At 36.4% G+C, this 18,401-nt stretch overlaps 1 protein-coding gene across 2 annotated transcripts in view; it reads left to right on the top strand.

Moving 5' to 3' along the window:
* The window catches only part of PTBP3 (polypyrimidine tract binding protein 3), a 108,344-nt gene that overhangs the window by 45,776 nt on the left and 44,167 nt on the right, over positions 1–18,401 (top strand). The window contains exon 3 of one of the 2 annotated variants that reach the window (XM_036741773.1): positions 3,819–3,908. The exons of the other annotated variant lie outside the window; for it this stretch is intronic. The gene's annotated coding sequence lies outside the window, so the exon portion shown is untranslated. The remainder of the gene's footprint in view (positions 1–3,818; positions 3,909–18,401) is intronic. 2 annotated transcript variants of the gene reach the window in all.

Below are 18,401 nucleotides of genomic sequence, written 5' to 3'. Positions count from 1 at the left end.
ACATACTTGGTTAGTGAAGCCTCCCTCCCCCTTCCCCTCTCCCCCCCCCAAGGAAAAGAAATTTCCTATTGGCCATGTCTCCAAGTTTATCTCATTCCTTCTATTTAGTCCCTTACATCTGTCAGGATATAGGTAGGTTGGTTTATCATCCTTTTTCTGAAATCATGTTTAATCATTGAATAGATCAGAATTCTTAAATCTTTCAAAGTTCCTTTTACAATCTTGTTATTATAGTATAAATTGTTATCCTGGTTCTATTCACTTAACACTGCATCCATACATACAAGTCTTCCCAGGTTTCTCTGAAGCTGTCTTTCATTATTTCTTACAGCACCGTAGTATTATGTTAATATACTATATTTAATCTTTCTCCAAGTGATGGACATCACCCTTTTAATTTCTAATACTTTGCCACCAAAAAAAATTGTTATAAATTTTTTTTTTGTACATACAGAAACCTTTCCGATTTCTTTGATCTCTTTCAAGTATAGGCCTTGTAGTAGTATCTCTGGGTCAAAGGATCATAGTTCAGTAACTTTTGGGGCATAGTTCCAAATTCATTTCCAGAATGGCTGTACCAATTCACAGCTCCCCTAAAAGTACCTAAATGTGCCTGTTTATTCCCTGTGTTCTATATTTGTCATTTTCCTTGTGGGGGAAGGGTAATTTGCCAGTCTAATGGATATGAGACTTCCTTTAATCTGAATTTGTCTGAGTATTAGTAGAACATTTTTTGTTTGGCTATAGATAGCTTAATATATTTATATGCTTCACTGTTTAAATAATTTAAATTAAAAGAATTTGAAGAATTATTTAAGGATATGTTAATAAAACAGTGAATTAGTTTATTTTCTAACCAATCTAAAAGTTTAAAATATTAGTCCAGTTTCTTGCTATTGAACTGGGGAAATTTTCTGATTTTTATTCTTTTTAGTAGAGGTGGATTTTTTCCTTTCCTAAAATATTTGTCAGAAATATGTTGAACTGAGTTTGTACTGAGTTAAGGACACACACTGGAAATTTGTTACTTAAATAGAATAGTTATTGAATCAGATTTTTGTCATCTTTTTCTTTTCACTAAAAAATTATTTAAAGTTCTGGTTAATCAAGGTTTTACTAATTTGGTTTCTTTTTTATAGTTCCATTGCTAATTTTAGTTGTTTAATTAACATCTTTATTTGAGTCATTAGTTTCAATTTATAATTATAGCAAAAACTCAATAATTTGGACTAATTTACAGACACTATGGTATGGTATGGTAGTGAAGCCTGACCTAGAGAATAATTTAAAAAGCGTTATTCTGATGCTTTCAAGTATATGCATGCACTGGAATTAAGCTTTTAGAATATTGGTAAATAAAAGTTCTTAGGAAATTTTTATAGTTAAGAACTCTCATAATTAGCATATTCACATTATTTGAGAAGTGTTGTGAAGTTGTTTTGGAGAGTGGAGAAGAGGTTTGAATTGCGTACTCTGGGAAATCAGATTAATGAGTTTGTGAGGGTAGAGATAGAATTGTTGAACCCCAGCAAGGGCCCAGATTAGCTTGTGTACATTCATTTCCCATAGAGGACAGGTAGGGTGCAGGTCCAAGGTGAAAAGTAGGGAGGGGAAGGAGGGAAATAATTTTAACTATTTGCATTGGGGAACATAGGTATAATGAATCTCAAGGAGGAGGAGACCATGAGGGTCAGAGAATGTCAAAGCTTTAAGAGGTCATTTAGTTTGAGGACCTCATTTGACACAGTGAGAAAATGAACCTTGGTAAGATGCAGGGACTGAGAATTGAAGAATATATGGAATGGAAGGAACCTTGGAGACATGGGGATATTGAGAAGCAGGGAGATTGAGGTACTGAGGATCTTTGACTATCAAGGGTTTAAGCAGGATTAGAGGTAGTCTAGTACAAGGGGGGGAAACAGAAAAGACCAGCCAAGTGGACTGAGGAGGATTGTAGAACGTGAGGGCTGCAAGGAGCTGTAAGGTCCTTCTGGTGCATAACCCCACATGTGATAAAGGAAACTGAAACTCAGAGAAGAATGTGTGATCATTTATGCTTAGACTGCCTTCTGCCTCTTCCCTTTTCCCCTTTGCCTCTTGAAACCTCTAGTTCTTTCCAGGGCTCAGATCCATTGCCTTCAAAATGCCTTTCCTAGTTGTTAGTGCCTTTTTCCCATCACTGCTTTTTTTGTTTTTGGCAGGGCAGTTGGGGTTAAGTGACTTGCCCAAGGTCACACAGCTAGTAAATTGTCACGTGTCTGAGGCCGGATTTAAACTCAGGTCCTCCTGACTCCAGGGCCGGTGCTCTACTCACTGTGCCACCTAGCTGTCCCATCACTGCTTTTTTTTTTAAAAAAAAAAATTCTGTAGCATCTGTCTGTGAACATGTGGCGTCCTAGCACAAGGCGAGCTTCTTGGAGGCAGAGAGTGTCTCCATTTTGAATCTGTTATCTCTAGTACCTAGCTTAAGGTCTGACACTAAACCAGTGCTTCTTAATGGTTTGATTGGAAGTAGAATTGACAGGACTTGGAGATTTAGTGGAAATGAGAGGAGGGTGAAGAAGTCAAAAACATCACATCTGTGCTGCAGGAAAAATGATGGTATTTTCAATAAAAATTGCAAAGTTTGTAGGAGGAGACAGAATTAGAAGGGCTTGGATTAAGAATTCACTTTAGATGTGTGGAGTTTGAGGTGTGGGTGTTCCATTCTGGTATGGTTGTCTTGAATAGACAGAGACAGAGATTGCAGGACTGGCACTTGGGGGAGACAGAGTTAGATCTATAGACTTGGGAGCATCTGAGTAAAGGTGCTAATTGAATCAGTGGGAGTGATTCACATGCAGTGAGTGAGGAAAAATGACACAGAAGAAAAGAGAGAAAAGATGACTGATGAGACTGCACTTGAGCAGCCTTCTGCTAGCCATCCATGTCCCTAAGTTATCTTCCTGGTTTGTACCTAGGAAATGCTTAATAAATGCTTTTTGTTTTTCTTGTCATCAAGTGCATACTCCATTTGCCCTTAATCCAGTGGGAATATTGATCAAATAAAAGCTGCCTTTGCTCCTGCAATGGGCACGACCATCGTCTGCTGTGTGACTCCATCCCTCCATCCCTGTATCCCTGTGACTTTACTGTTCCTTGGCCACTGTGTAAAACTATGTGTGTTGTCTCCCCTCTCAGTTAGAATGTAAGCTTATTAGGTGCAGGGACTATTTTTTCTATGTTTGTATTCGCAGTGTTTAGTTCAGTGTTTGGTGTTGCATCCCTAGGGGACATAATCACTTTTGGCACTTTCTAGCTGTAACCACCCTCTTCCACTTTTTGGACCATAAGGCTGTGGTGCAACAAAGAACACCATTTATAGATATTGAAAAGAGACAAGGCAATGATAATTCAGCGTACGTCTTTCACATGTAACTTTTCTCTTTTTAAGATCTCTTTTGTATTAGAATGTTATACTAGACTTTACAGGAAGTGCAATAGTTGTGTTTCTTTTGGTTCACAGTGATTGCAAATATCATTCCAGAATCACATGACTGAATAAACCATTGAATCCAAGAGGGACCCTCATTTGTTCTGACCCATGCCATATAAATCTTGGAACCTCTGGTGGCCAGATATCCCAGATTTACTGCATCCTTCACATTGTTCTCCTACTAAAATATAGGAAGACGATAAATTTTGGAGGAATGTTTATTGCTGCTTGAAAATAGGTGAAAACTTTGTCACTATACAATTTACTGTTAAAAAGTTGTATTTTGTGTGTATATAAATGTGTATGTGTATATATAAAATATTTTCTTTTTTTTTTTGGAGAGGCAGCATGGCGTAGTGGATAGAGAGCTGGCCTTGGAGCCAGGAAGACCTGGGTTCAAGTCTTGCCTCTGACATATACTGTGTGACCCTGGGTAAGTCACTTAATCTCTCAGTGCCCTAGGCAACTCTGTAAGACTGTTAAGTTGCAGAGAGGGTGCCGACCTGCACTGGTAAAGGGAGTTTCCTCATTCATGGAGTTCACTATACCAGTGAAATCACAGGTCTAGTGTTTAATCCCCATTGTTTTTCTATCACATGGTATCTATTAAATGATTAAATTTTGATATAGAAGCTTTTTCATGTTGTAAAATGAGGGGATTAGACTAAATGATCTCTAAGGCCCCTTCCTGCTCTAACACTTTAGGATTTTTGGTTGTTGAGTACAGAATATTCAGCAAAATCATGTCAATTTGAATGTATCAGAGTTGAAACATCATTCATTCAAGGGCCTGCTGCAGTGATTTCCTTCCCCCTTCTCCTACTGTTGCTATAATGTGAACTGCCACTGCTTAAAGTTAAATAAACTACAGTTAATTGTTGTTGCAAAGCATTATTATTTTGATCCAAGCCAGGGTTTCTTATCTTAGAGTGGTTGGTAAATCTGGATTTTAAAAAATATTTTGTTAAGGACTGTTAGGTGGTGTAATGGATAGAACACCGGGCCTACGGTCAGGAAGACCTGAGGTCAAATCCGGCCTTAGTAGACACTTACTAGCTATGTGACCTTGGGCAAGTCACTTAACCTCGATTGCTTCAAAAAAGTTTTTTGTTAACTCTATTTTGATGTGACTGGTTACCTTTGTAATTTTATCATGTATTTAAAAGCATTTTGTGAATAGGTCCATAGGCTGAACTAGATTGCCAAAGGGGTTCATGTGAGGAAAAAAAAGTTGAAAACATCTAAGCTTTCTTTTATAGTTAGTGTAGGAGTCTGGTAGGAGGAGCTTGCCCTGGAAAAATTTGAAGTAATTGTATTTGAGACCTTAAGCAAAGAGGGAATAAACTTTTGGCAGATTTCTCCAGAGATTCATATACCACTACTTTTTTCCTTTTTAGGGTGTCTAACAAAGATGTACAAAGTAAAAGCGGCATGATTAGTAGAAAGAGTAGGGATTTAGGACTCAGAAGTCTTGATTTCTTACTGAGTTCAAGAGATTTTAGTTCAGATAAATGAGTATATTGATACGAAGGATGTAAACACAATATTCTTTATTTGTTTAAGGGCAGTAAACCAGTTGGCAGTGATAAGATGACATCAAGTGACCCAGATGTGCTGTCAAAATGCTATAGAATCAGAATCTTGGAAATGAAAGGGACTTTAGCCATCCAGCCTTTTTACAGTGATAAAATGATGATTTGGTCTTTGACAAATAGCAAATAAAGGCTAATAATACCATTTCTAGTAACTGATAACCTGTTTCCCCTATCCTGATGGCCAAACAGATTACTTTTTTGATGAGGACAAAGAGAGAGTATAGAGAGAAAAGGGAAGAGGGTCCAGGACAAAGCCTTATTTACATCAACAGCTGAGGGGTCAGGGTGGGAGGCAACTGGTTAGCATTCCATTTTTTGTAGTTTCTATTTATTAAAAAAATACATATGCTTAAACTTCACTAATTCAGTACCAGCTTTGTCCAGTGTATTCAGTCTAAATTAGTTGCTTTTAATGTTGTCTTCATTTACATTGTTTATAGTCATTCTATATATTGTTCTTGTGGTCTTCTTTCTTGACTTTACATCAGTTCATCTGAATCTTCCTATGCTTTTCCAACTTCTTAAGATTTGTTGCTCTTTACAGTGTAGTAGTATTCCATTAAATATATTTACTGTATTTGCTTCAACAATTTTCCAAACTTCTACACCTTGAAGGTTGACATTTAGAGGTGAAAACATTTCTACCCTTTGTTATTTGCTGTAGTTCATTTTAACTGGGACCAGTAAAGAACTTTTACTATGAAGCATCACTTGGATCTAGTAAATTCATTCTTTATGGTGTACTTTTCATTGTAATGATATTTTATAGGAGTGGGATTTGACATTTAGAATAAGAAGCAAGATTTTCATTTTTCTATTCCTTCAAAGTAGTGTCTCTGATTTTTTTTTTTAGACATAGGAGAAAAGGCAGAGGGATAATCCTTCACAATAGTGAAGTCATAGTAATGTGTTCACCTCTTTAAACTTTAAAACAAATCTATATCAGATTACAGTTTTTTTTTTCCCTGAAAAGCTTCTTATAGCCTTAATTTTTCAAACTTAGTTCAGCTTAGTAAATTTGCTGTGAGCAGTTACTATGTGTTAGTATTGCACTCAAGGGCTTCAAGCACTGTCAAAGGGAAAAAGACAGCCAGCCAGCATGGAAATGGATACCAAGATGAGTGGTATATACAGTTAGTGATATGGAGGATAAGTAGGGAGAGATCATTGTGGGCTTGAATAAGGAAGGCTTCAAGCATGTGAGGGGATTTGAATGATGGGGAAGAACTGGACAGGAACCGAGGAACATGGTAATACCACGTAGGTGGTACATTATCAGCCAAAAGACTCAGGTGGAAAAGTGAATGGTGTGTTTGGAGTGATCATTATAGTCCTGGCTGGACTAGAATGAAGGATTGGCTTTAGAGCACACTACGGAGATAAAAATTGGCTAAATGGTTAAGGGACAGATAAGGGAAAATATGGTTGGTTAAGATAAGACAAGACCATGTTGGACATTAGGCTAAGAGGACTTAATAGGACTTAATTGCCATTGTATGGTTTTGGTAGCATAGTAAAAGCAGTAGTGTCAAGGTTGGATTGAAAAAGGCAGAGATTAGAAGCAGTCTCTTGTGGAGCTGTTGCAGTACCGTGGAACTGCTAGACTTGACTGCAAAGTTCCTAGAATAGAGGGAAAAGGATAGATTTTGAGAAACATTTCCAAGGAAGGATTTGGTATAGTGTGGTGATTATTTAGTTTGTAGAAGGAAGAGGAATAGATAATTCTGTGGTTTCCATCCTGAGTGTCCAGGATAATCTGGCACCATTTATAGAAATACGGCTTTTGAACTAACACTTTGTCAACATAGTGCCCCACATTTGGCAAGAAGGTGGACCCTAACACCCAAAATCCCTGGTTTTTTCAATAAAGCTACCTACGAGCAATTATATTTAAAAAGAAAAAATTCAAACCAACTCTAGTAGGCATTTGTAATTATACCATTTTTAAAATTGGCATGAGCATTAAAAATAATCTAATCAGATTTCCCATTCCAGGCAAGAATCCTATTGTATACTGTCTTTGAAATTTGAATATTTCCAGGACTAGGACTGGAAGTCCCTCAGACCCTTTTGTAGGTCTGCAATGTTAAAAAAATTTTCATCATAACATTAAAGTGCTATTTGTGTATTAAAATTACCCCCTTTTCTGACTATGTATCTATGTGAGGGTAGATTTCCTTAGCATGCTTCAACTAAAACAACATTGTAATGGTTGAATGCAAAAGCAGGTATGAAAACATGTAAGATATGAAAGGGGTTTGCAAAAATATGTAAAATAATGCCATTCTCTAATTTTTTTATTTTCAAAAGTAGTTATTTTTGAATAAGAATACAATGTTAACATGTAATGAAGATATTTTTAAAAAATGTATTAATAGATAGTTTAAAATTACCTGTTTTAATTTCTAATATAGTGAATATTGGCAGTGAGAACCCACATAAACAAAAGCTCTTTGGAGGCATTAATTTTTAAGAATGTTCAGGGATCCTGAGATCAAAATGTTTGGGAACTGCTGGGCTAGAAAGCTCCAGTTCTGTATCAGTGCTCCTATGATTTTAAATATAAGACGTGAGCTATTAAAGCTTAAAACTTCAGTAAGACTTTTGGAACACCCTGTAAATATTCTACATCAGTTCATATAAGTCATGTATCTTAATCCACTGAGAATAGTGTTTGGGGGGAAAAGACTTGGAAGAAGATAGTGAAATCTGTTTTGTAGTATGACTATTGAACACCTAGCCTGAAAAATCTGATAGTTTGAAATGCAAACATGGAGCACAAGAGAGAGACCGGAGGTGATATTATAGATCAGGCAGATATCACAGATCTCTGCAGAGATTGTAATTGAACCCATAGGACTAATGTATTCACCAAGAGAGTGTGGAGAGAAGATCCAGCACAGAACTTGGGGTATACCCATAGGTAAGAGTGTGCCATGTAGATGATGGTCCAGCAAAAGAAACTCTGAAGAACAGATAGATAGGTTGGGAGAATCAGGACAAAACAATGTCACCACAACAAAAAAAAAAAAGAAGAAAAAGAGTATCCAGAAGAGGGGTGGGCACCACTGTCATGCTTCAGAGAGGTGAGGATGAGGGTTGAGAAAGGGCCACTGAATTTGGTGATGGGTAGAGGTCATTGGGACTTCTGGCAAGGATGTTGATGTGAAGGTTCCAGCCGAGGCCACTTCCTTCAGAACCTACTCCAGAATAATGAAGAATACAAAAGGTAGCGAAGAATCAACAGACTTTCTCAGGAGACAAAACTGCCCAATCCCTGGGGATTTACAGTGGGGAGGGGAAGGATTTGCCCTAAGACAGGGCTAGAGCCAATATTACATATTGGCTTAGATATGCAACTAGGAATGAAGCAGACTTCCTGGTTAGGGATTGTGGTGAGGACACATTGCTTGGCCCCAGGCATTTTCCTTGCCTCTGTAAGGTGGGAGAGGCAGGAACAACAAAACTGAAAACCCCAAAACTCTTGTTGATGCAAAGATCTGAGCTGGCTCTAAAAACAGACTAATAGACAAGACATTACCTAATAATTAAATTTTTAAATAGGGGAAAAAAACAAATTTGCAAAATGATAAATTAGCATTCATAACACATAAAGAGGAAATAAAGGAAATACTGCAAAATGCCAACAAAACCATTAAAGTAAGTGAAATGTATGTTTAGGAAAACATAAAAATATCTAAGTAAAACATGAAGTAGAAAATTTAAAGAATCCAACCCCAGAAGCAAAAATTAAAGAAATCATAAATGAATTCAAAAAAAGAAAATCTTGATTTTCTTTTTATTGGGGAAGGGGGGGGGAGTTTTAAAAATGAATTATATAAAACATTTCAGGAACTATTTACTCCAATATACTTAAGCTGGTTACAAAAATATGTAGAGAAAATAACCAAACTCATTCTGAGGCAAAAATGAGTATTTTTGACCAGAGAAGGAAGAGATGAGGCAGAGAAAGAAAATTACAGATTAATTATTGAATAAAATATTTTCAGGGGTATTGTAATATATTAAAAACTTAATTACTATAACAAAATTTGTTTTATGCTAGAAATGCTGGATTGGTTCTATATTTTAAAAGCTAAATAAAATAGAACTTATTAATAACAGACAATGAAAATGAGTTACACAGGTAGATGGAAGAAAAACTATTGATAATATTATACCCATGTATGTTGGACAATAAAAAGCAGAAGAATTAATGGTTGGCATTACCTGTCTCAAACCTTGTGCTGCTGTTGTCTGCGATGGAGAAACATTTGGTGCCTTTCTAATAATAGCAGGGATGAAGCAGAAACAGTCTATTTTTACTATTATTTTTGATCAAGTTACAGAAATTCTACAACTAGCAGTAGGAAAGATGATAGAGTAAGCATAGGCAAAGAGATAAAATTGTGGCTCTAGGCACCTGGCTACTTTCTGGCCATCTTTGTGCCCTGCCACCTCCTCTGCTCTTCCATATACTGATGTTCTCACGTGTGTGACCACCTGACTTCAGCCTGTGTAGACCTGGTCTCAGTTGCCCCACCGCCACTACCATGCTCTGGAAGGCTATGTCATTTAACTGCTGCGTGACTCCCATCAACGATTCCACTGATTTCCCTGCAAGCTATTTCCCCTAGTCTGCATTGTCTTCCTTTATTAGAATGTAAGCCCTTACAGTTCATGGACCATCCTACTTGTTCTACGGATATCCCTAATACTTAGCAGTGTTTGCTGCAGTGTTTAATAAATGCTTTTTCATTCATTTGTTCATTCACATGTTGGTTTATTCAGGGAACCCGCCAGATTTGACTTTAAAACTGAATAAAACCATAACTAGTAATGTAGTAGAATACATTCATTCTCTCTCTCTCTCTCTCTCTCTCTCTCTGTCTCTCTCTCTCTCTCTCTCTCTCTCTCTCTCACACAACACACACACACACTCTGTCACTCACATACATGCACTCACTCTGTCTGCCTCCCCCCCCCCCCCCCAAAAGAAAATGATCAGACTTCCTATTAGTAAGTGAACCCTCCAGGAGGAGATAGAAAAAAGAAATTACATTCAAAATAACTATAAGATGTAAGAAATCAAACAAACAGTGATGGCACAATTCAGACTTCTGTGTGTAACCGTAAGTGCTTTCCAGGAAGGAAGAATCAAAAGAGAATTTGATTGTCAAACAGCTGTGGTAATGCAGAAAAAATAGCTATTCACGTACATAGATAAGAGTATTGCCATATCAGTCGAACTACCAAGATGGAATTACTTTAAGAACTAGAAAAAATAAAATTTATTTAGACATTATCAAGTGTCTGAAAAGAAATGATAACAGGTATGAATTAAGGGAGCCTAACGTTGCCATACATGAAACTATACAGCATTAATCAATCAATTAATTAGTATTGCTTAAAATAGAAAAGAGAAACAGAACACATCTGCACATTTATTTTTAACTTTTTTTTTTAACATTTTGACCAAATTTCTCCCTTTAGGCCCTCCCCTACCCATTGAGAAGGCAAGCAATATATCAATTATACGTATGAAGTCATGCAAAAAATTACAGAACACATTTATTAAAGAAGATCTAGGAGCAAATGAATATAACATCATGTTCTATATCCAAGGACTTCAACTACAAAAATGCCAGGAAATATTGAAAGAAGTTTAGCAGAAATCACGTTAAGACCTTAATATCTTATACCTTAGGGCCTAATTTGAAAAGGTCATATCAAAAATGGTAAAGAAAAAGAAGACAATACCTTTTCAAAATTATGAAGTCTTTACTAAACAATAGAAACAAACACAAAAAAGAAAAAGGACAATATAAAAATTTTAATAGTATTTTGTTTTTTCCAATTGCGTGTAAAGACAATTTTCAGCATTCATTTTTTGAAAGATTTTGAGTTACAAAATTTTCTCCCTCCCCAAGACAGTAAGCATGTGCATATATTACATAGAATTGATAAACTTTGGCACAGGCAAAGTTACAGAGTTTGAAGGCAATCAGTAGTTGGCTGGGAGAAAAATCTTGGCAGCATGTCACTGACAAAGGTCTATTGGTCCATTAGTCAACACGCAGATAAGAAGAACAAGTCCTCTAGCCAACTGGCCAAATGATTAAAAGGCATATAAAAAAAAAATCCAAGCCATCAGCAGTCATGTGAAAGGATACTCCAAATCAATGTCAGACTCAAATAGAAACAAATCTTTGCATATTGACGTAGAAAACCACAAATTAACATTTATGTTGTATTTTTATTTATTTTGTTAAATTTACCAATTACATTTTAATCTGGTTCCCTGCAAGACCCTCTGCTCTAAATAAAAAGAATTGAAAGTTCAAATCGTTTTTAGTTATAAGTATGGATCCTGTCTCCCTCCTTTGTTGGATTGAGGGAACTGTAAATGTGGAACATTTACATACTATAGGACTGGATTGATATGTTGGTTACTTTTGCTGAAATCTTTTTTTGGGAGGGAGAACATTGAGAAGTGAAGATGATGTCAAAAACAAGATATAAATGAAAATTAAAAACAAAATCACTCTGAGGTTTTACTTTAGACCAGAGGTTCCCAAATTTTTTGGCCTGCCATCCCTTTTTGGAAATCGATTTCCTTTGACTTTTTATTTTTTTAATTTTTATCATTTCAAAAAAATATGAAATAGTTTTTTTAAAAAGACACATCTTAAATTTAATGATTTTTTTTTTTTGTAAATTCATAGGGTTTTTTTCCTGCACTGAAATTTTGATGACACAGTATTGTGTGATGTAACCGTATACTCTACAGTTTCAGGTGTCATATTGTTAACAGATCATTACATACCCATGTTCCTGCTGATATATGCTGGACTTCCTGATAGTGTGCTACATGCTTGCCTGCCAACACTTGGCTTGTAAGACCTTTCAGCAAACTTGATCACTGATAGCTTATAACTTGCATTTTGTGTTTGTGTTAGGAAAATAATGAAAATAATGTTTGTTTAGAAAATAAAAATAATCCCTACAACTTTAACTCTGTTACACAACAGATAAAACATGTATGAATGATTTTTCAGAATTTTCTTCTCTTATGCTTCCACTGCCCCCTTATTTTTATTCAATTCCCCCTAATTGCACCTGAGGCTACTACCGCCCCCTTCCCCCATGATTCCAGTGTTCCCAAGGGAACAGTATTGCCCACTTTGGGAACCTCTGTTTAGACCTATTGGACCAGCAAAGACAATAACATGAAAAATGTCAAATGTTGGATGACAGGCAAACTGATGCATGGTTAGAGCTATGTTTGAATTTAACTGTTCTGGAAAGCAATTTGGAATTGTCAGGAGGTCTCCACGAGTTTATAATCAAATAGGAAGTAAATTATGTCCACAAAGTATGATACAAGGGAGAATATATGATAAATACAAAAACGTGGGGCAAAGTGATATGAGAAATGTGAGAAAGATCAGAGGATTTGGGGGGATAGGAGGTTGGGAGTGGTCAATGTAGTTTTCATTGAGGTAGTGCGTTGGGCCTTGAATGAAGAGTTAAGAGAATGGCAATCTGTTTAAAACATGAAAAATGGTGCATACAAAGTCACAGAGATAGATGGCAGGATTAAAATGGTGGACAGAAAGTAGTCCAGCTGAACTGAGGAGCATGAAGAACGAGATAAAAATATTGTTAAGGGTCTTTAAAATGCAGGACCGAGTACTTAGTATTTTATTGTAGAAAAAATAGCAAACTGCCAGCATTTTCTGAGTAGGAGAGTGACACGAAGTAAAGAGAGACGAGGAAGAGATGGTTTTCTAGAATGTTCTACCCTTAAGCAGTGAGTGACAAGTGTTGAAAGTAGTAGTCTAGTAAAAGAGAAAGCAGGGCTCGGAGGAGATCACAGAGTTAGAGTTAAAGACTTGACAATTGCCTTTTTGTATTCACTCTAGTCAGACAACATTCCTGTGATGTACTTTCTGCTCAAAATCATTATCTTTCTTCCTTGGATTAGTGATTGATCTCAGCACTGAATAGCATTCTCAGCACCTTTTCATTCTGTAGGATTCTTGTCCCTGTCTTACACATTGTCCATTGTGGTAGAATCTTTTTATATGCCTGTTGGCCACCAGGGTGCATGTGGACCATCCTTTGGTTAACTCTTGCCCTCTCCACAAAACTAGGTCTTCTTTTGTGGTCATCTGTATTTACACCTATCACGTGGTTCTCTATTCCTCTTTTAGTGACTCGCCTCTTAATTCTGTGGGCTGTGCTATTTTTGGTGACTAAAAAAAGATGGACTTTCTTTCCAGGAGAAGCTTAAGGTCATAATAGTTGACACTTATGTAGCACACTAGTGTTTGCCAGAACTTTTATATACATTTTCTCACATCTTCTCAAATTTAGTATTCTGCTGCTTACTTCTTAAGTAATTTAGCCTCTCTGGATCTGTTTCCTTACCTTTAAAAATAAAGGAACTATATAATTTCTTTAAATAGTTATATTAATTTTACCTTGTAACATGAGAAAACTGAGTCTTATTTAGGTTGTCTAAGGTCATGTAGAGCTAGTAAGTGTTTAAATCTTAAGGTTTAATGCTTTTCCCAGTATACCATTCTCCTTCTCAAGACTGTTCCCGTGGAAGATGTTACGAATTAAGCAGAACTAGTAGGTTTAGGGGAAACTGTGATGATGTGCTTTAGGTTTGTGAAAATATAGGTGTTGGTGGGACTTCCACATGGAAATATCATATGGGAAGTTAGATTTTAATAATGTGGAAGTTTAATCAATATAAATCAATTGCCATAATGAAAAGAACTAAAGAACCTAAAGATCATTTTATTGAGCAAACACCTGTAGAGAGAACAATGGCTGCCATGGCACCACTTTTAGAATATAAACTAATAAAATCATGGAGAAAGATGATAAGAGGTTTCATAGTGTCTTATGAAACAATAAGAAGCAGTGAATGGAAAGCAAATTTATTTTTTTTAATTAGATTTTATTATTCGAGGAATCAAGAAAAACAGAATCCCTATTACAAAAATATATAATTGAGGAAAACAAATTTCCCCATTGGCCATATCTCCCCTAAAATGTTTCAGTCTGCATTCTGAATCCATCACCTTTCTATCAGAAAATGAGTAGCTTGATTCATCACGAGCCCTCTGGAATTGTGGTTGGTCATTGCGTTGACCAGGATTGCTAAATTGCTTGTCTTTTACGGTATTTTTGTTATTGTATAAATTGTTTTTATGGTTCTGCTCACTTCCCTCTGCATCAGTTCATCCAAGTGCTTTGCTAGGTTTCCCCGTGGCTGTCCCTTTCTTTGTTTCAACACAGTGGTATTCCAACACATTAGTATACCATAACTTTTTAGCCACTCCCTGTCTGATGAGCACTTCCTCAGTTTCCAATGCTTTGCCACTAGAAAAAGAACTGCTACAAATAATTTTCTTTGGAGTATAGAACTAGTAATGGTATTGCTGGGTCAAAGGGTACGTATGCATAGTTTAATGATTTGGAGAACATTTTTTGATTTTCATTTGCTTTTCCCTAATGACTAGTGATAGTGTTTTTTCATATGCCTGAGAGCTTTGATTTCTTCCTCTAAAAACTGCCTGTTCACCTCCTTTGACCATTTATCAGTTAGGGGAATGGTTCCTATTACAAGTTTGAATCTATTTCCTATATATCATAGAAATGAGACCTTTATTAGAGAAAGTTATAAATTAAAAATCCTATCAAAATAGAAAGCATAGAAATTCTGAAAATCAAGGAAGGGAAACAAAATTCAAAACAAAAACATTAATTTGACAAAAATAGGAGTTGGATTTTTGAAAATAATAAAATAAATAGAATATTAGCTAATCTGATTTTTAAAAAAAGGAAAACCAAATTATCAAAAAGGGGAAAGGAAATTTCACAACAAATGAAAAACAAATAAAGCAAATTATTTTTTCCCAACTCTAGAATTAGAGATTAGATGCCAACATAACCAAGATAAAATGGAGGCATATATGCATTTATCAAAAAATTATCATTATTAGAATCATACTGGGAATAATTTACACATGTATTGAGGGAAATCTTTATGAAAGTATGAGAATAGGACAGCCAGAGTTTGAAGATTATGTTCTGCAGCATATCGTGGCTTTATAGCATAAAACTGGCAAAAAGGTGTAGAAAATAAAAGATGTCACTGTGGTTATTGTTGACTAAAAAGCATTTGATTTGGGTAGCATGAAACAGAACTTCAGAGGCTCTCGGTGGATCTCCTATGTTAAAATCCTGCTGAATTGAGAGCTAGAACATTGTTTTGATTTTCTGATTATTGCTATCAAATGAGATCTGGAGATATGTTTGGGTTTTTTTTTTTTTTTTTGCATTGTATCACATCGAGGGGGAAGGATGGAATAAGGGTATATGTGTGTTTGTATGCACATATACATACACATGGGTATGCATATATCTACTGTGTGCCAGGTACTGTATTAAGAGCTTTTTACAAATATTATCTCATTTGATTCTCACAACAGCCCTGCAAAGTGTGGGTGCAGTTTTATCCCATTTTACAATTGAGAAAATTCGGGGAAATTGAGGTTAAGTGATTTGCTCAGCCAGTAAGTATCTGAGGTCACATTTGAATTTATATCTTCCCAATTCTGGACCTAGCACTTTATCCACTGTGCCACCAGCTGTGCTTTGTTGAGCACAGAAAGAGGGATTCCATAGAGGTAATAGAATGATCTCTCAAGTTTGCATTTTTAATATTATTTTGGCAATTGTGCCAAGCCCTGGATTATTTTGCAGCCTTCTAAATACGATCTGTATGGGACAGCTAGATGGTGGCATAGAGTGCCAGTCCTGGAGTCAGGGAGACTCGTCTCCCTGAGTTCAAATCCAGCCTTACTAGCTGTGTGACTCTCAGAAAGTCACTTCACCCTATTTGCCTCAGTTTCCTTCTCTGTGAAATGAGCCAGAGAAAGAACCACTTGCATCTTTGCCGAGAAAACCCCAAGATGGTGGTTATGAAAATGACAGCAGCAACAACGACAGAGGAGATCTATAATCATCAAAAGAGTTTAGATTCTTTCTGGAAGTCAACAGAACCCTGTCCTGAGCCGTCTTTTCTCTAATCACTCTCTCTTGATCTTATCCCCATCTCTTCCTGGCAATTTATGCCAATGACTCTGCTGTAGAACAGCCCCAGTCTTCTCCTAGGTTCCAGTCCCATATAACTAACTGCTTATTGGACATTTCCAACTGGATGTTTTATAGACATCTCACATGTAGTATATGCAAAGTAGAACTCATTATCTTGGCCCCTGAACCCTCCACCTAGTCCTCATTTTTCTGATCACCCAGGTTTGAAAACAGTTATTCTGACTTCACTCTGGTATTACCCACTTAGCTGAGAAGCATTTAATAAAAGCTCTTTTGTGATAGACTTCATGCTGAACACTGGGGAGAAAAAAGACAGAAGGAAAATAGTTCTTGCCCTTGAGGAGTTTGCATTCTAATGAGAAAATAATATATACATATTTTTATACGTACTAGATACAGAGAAGGATGTATACAGTGTAGCTTTAGAAAGGAAGTGAGAGCCTAGTTGAATTTAGATCAAATAAATTTGTAGTTGCGACAAAGTCAGTGTGGTTTTATTATTTCCAGCTTCATTCCGCAGCAAGTTAATAGGGTCAGCCAAGGTACATCATGTGAATAATTGATGGTTCATATTTGGCAAGATGTAATTAGAGATAGAACCAAGGGAGTAAGAGATTCACAAGTAGAGGAGAACATGTGGTTAAACTGATTGTCGAAGAGATCTAGAGCTATGGAAAACGGAGTCAGAGGCAGGGTGAGGGCCTGGAGTGTAGTAAGGATTTGATGGATTAGAGGTGACAGTGAAGACAATACATTTAGGACTAGTAAAGCAGAGAAAAGAAACAGAGAATGATAGCAGATAATGTTTAGATAAAGAAATTTTGGAGTGCTTGAACATGAAAATTAGAATACTTGTGGATTAAGGCAAGATCATGGATATGACCACTCCTTGTTTAGCTAAAGTGGAATAGAGAAATCAGTTTTAGGTTTTGAACAAATTGAGGAACTGGGAATTTAGGATATTTGGGGAAACATCTCATTACATGTTGAACTCCCTTAAGTGTGAGGGCAGGAATTTGGTGAGGGAGATGAGCCAGACACTGAACTATTGAGAAATGAGGAGGGATATCTTGTGGCCTAGTAGCGAACAGCTTCCTGGATCTGCATTGGATTTTAGAATGAATCTCAAAGGAGGAGAGGTTGCTAAATGTTGGTATTAGAAAGTCTTGAAGTTGTGTTGTGGAGTAAAGATTATTCCAACTGTGGTGCCTTTCCACTGTCATCTCGTATTACTCCCATTTAATAAATCATACTCCCGTCAGAGTAACTTATTCTCTGTCATCCTTCATCTTCTGCTCATTGTACCTGGAATGCCCTTCCAACCTTATTTTGCCTGCTGATTTCCTGTTTTTTCCTTAAAACCTAATTTTAGTGCCACCATCATGAAGCCTTTCCTAAAACCCCCATTTAGTAACATCCTTTTCCTCCTTGGACCTTACAGAGCACTTGATTGACCATTTCTCTAATATGCTTGTCACTTAATGTATATAGATTCTAGTTATTGATGTTTGTGTCTTATCCTATCACTAGTCTAAGCTCCATGCATGTAGTATGCTATTAGCTAAACTTTGTATTTTCCCCAATTTTATGTCAGTGATTTTTCAAGGGTAGGGATTGTTTTGTTGTTGCTGCCTGGCATCTTGCCAGATTGTGAAAGATTTTAAATGTCAGATAGGCAATAAGGAAGAACCATTGGTCAAACCCGTGCTCTTGGAAAATCATTTTAGTTGATATGTGAAGGATAAATAGGGGAGGGGAGAAATTTGAGGCAGGAACGCCATTTAGGGGACTAAGGTTATAGTGCAAGCAAGATTATTATACTACATTTCCCAGCTCACTGATTAAAAGTGTTTGGAATAGAAATGTCACTTGATTTTTTAATAGTATTGCCAGTTTTTATACCTCATTTGGAACAGGACTATATCCATTTACCTCTAGGTTGGCATGCAATGAACATTTTGAAATTAGCTGGGAAAATAGTTTTCTTTTGGATCTGGGAAATTATCTTGCTTCAGATGTACTTTATGCATTTGAGACTCATTATACTGCTTGTCCTCAGTATATAGAAATGGTAGTAAACTGTAGTTGTAGTTCTTTGCTTTGTAAACTCCCTATTGCATAGTTCCAGTGAGTTGTTGCAGAATATTAGAAAGATTTCAAACATTTTGGTTAGGATTATGAAATTCATAATG

Source organism: Trichosurus vulpecula, chromosome 1 (assembly GCF_011100635.1).
Source record: "Trichosurus vulpecula isolate mTriVul1 chromosome 1, mTriVul1.pri, whole genome shotgun sequence".
In the NCBI taxonomy this organism is placed as follows: domain Eukaryota; kingdom Metazoa; phylum Chordata; class Mammalia; order Diprotodontia; family Phalangeridae; genus Trichosurus; species Trichosurus vulpecula.
Note: the sequence above shows the minus strand (reverse complement) of the source record. Positions and strands in the feature narration are given on the sequence as shown.